Genomic DNA, 1,707 nt, shown 5'->3' with positions numbered 1-1,707 from the left:
ACCAATCAAACAGGAACCAATTTCCCAGTGAAAATCTGCTTTTCTAGCAAACAGCCCTGATTTGGATGAAGGTCTTTGGGGCTGGGAGAAGCTTTGTGATGTCTGTGGTGCATGGGGTGGGAAGAGGCTGGTGTTGCCCAGCAGTTTTAGCACCTACTGAAACCCTGCTTATACAAGTCTTTTTCAACCTAAATGATTTTATGATGGCTCTAAACCAGGCTGAGATTTTCTCACGCCTAGGGAGTCCCTGCCTGGTGTGTCCCCACCACAGGGGAAGGCAAGATCACAGTTCACATCTCAGTTTCTGATTTTCTGAGACAGAAGAGTAGGTGACGTCTTTGTAGGCATTAAGATATATCTCTCTGGTTTATCTGAAGTTCTTTGTTTGGTCATAGAGGCTGTTATAGTAGAGATTCCTCCCCTAGGCATGGCATTCACGTCAGCCAAGAAGGCCAATGCCTGTCTTGCACTTGTGAAGAAAAAAGTAAAATGTAGAGCCAGAAAAATGATGAGATCCAAGGAGACAAGTGGGAAGAAGTTGAAGTGCTAAACTGAATGTAAACTGCACAAGAACAGCTTCCTCTCTCTAAAGCCAACTTCTTCCTATATATACTCCTTCAGTAATGCGCAGACTGATCACTGCCAGCTTAGATAAGCAGCCTGTAGAGTATCCTTCCAGAGACAGGCTCCAAAAGGAATGAAGCCATGAAGTGAGGGGAAATTTAAGCAGTCACACTGATTTTCAATGCAGTTTTCCTAAACTGTAGATCCTGTGACAGCTCCAGAATCAGACACAAGTGGAACAACCAACCAGTTAGGAGTCACTTGTGCAGCAGAAGAAGCCTATTTCTTTAAGAGGATCTCAGAGGGCCCATATGCAGTTTCACTGTGAGATATAAAGTGCTGGATACATCAAGAAATCCCTGCTTTGTAAGATGAAATTCTAAGGCCATTGGGCTGTACAACACCCAGTCTCTGAAGAGAATACAAAGGTCCTGTTTGAGTGATGGAGAAAGCAATGGATAACCTTGGGTCACAAGGAGAAAAATCTGGAGAAACCAGAACCTTGCAAGTGGGAAAGAAAGAACACGCTGAGACTGCCCTGCCACCAACACCTGCTGCATCAAACTGGCACCTGCAAGGCCTCACCTCTGTGAAAGCACCAGGACTTTGCTCATCTTCATGGACTGGTCTACTCTCCCACGTTTCAAAATGTTTTAGCACTAATGTAGCCTACTTCACACACGGCATAGAAATAACATGGTATAGAAAATCCTGCCAATTCCCATGGATAAGGGCCAGCTTGTTCTTACTTATGCAACTAGGTGGGAACCAATATCTGTGCCTACTTCGTTGTTAAATTTCTATCACTGTGTTTCCATCAAGCAGCCTGAAGGTGGATTTTCAATGCTTCCAGCATGAAAAGTGAGCTGTGATATGGGGCTGGCTGGGGAAGAGCTCTAACACAGCCATGGAGTGAATGCCTCATGCTGTCTGTCTGTCCTGCATGTTCAGCCTCCCTCTGCATGCTGTGCTGAGTGGGAAATCCAACACAAAGGGTCATCACACAGTGGGACAAGCGAGGAAGGGTGAGTGGACTTTTGATGTGAGAGCACTCAATGTTTCTCTTTCCTGGTATGAAAGCGGGCAGGCCACAAAAGAAGACACCGGAAGAAGACACCAGGAAAAATCTTAAAGTACAAGAGA

The 1,707-nt window shown here is 45.3% G+C and overlaps 1 protein-coding gene across 1 annotated transcript in view; it reads left to right on the top strand.

Annotated features, from left to right (window-relative positions):
• Positions 1-1,314: 1,314 nt before the first annotated feature.
• Positions 1,315-1,707, top strand: part of IL9 (interleukin 9) — a 10,991-nt gene continuing 10,598 nt past the window's right edge. Inside the window, exon 1 of the mRNA XM_008632658.2 lies at positions 1,315-1,589. The gene's annotated coding sequence lies outside the window, so the exon portion shown is untranslated. The remainder of the gene's footprint in view (positions 1,590-1,707) is intronic.

Source organism: Corvus brachyrhynchos, unplaced genomic scaffold, assembly GCF_000691975.1.
Source record: "Corvus brachyrhynchos isolate BGI_N302 unplaced genomic scaffold, ASM69197v1 scaffold54, whole genome shotgun sequence".
Classification (NCBI taxonomy): domain Eukaryota; kingdom Metazoa; phylum Chordata; class Aves; order Passeriformes; family Corvidae; genus Corvus; species Corvus brachyrhynchos.
The sequence above is the reverse complement of the archived record's forward strand: the minus strand, read 5'-3'. Positions and strand labels throughout refer to the sequence as shown.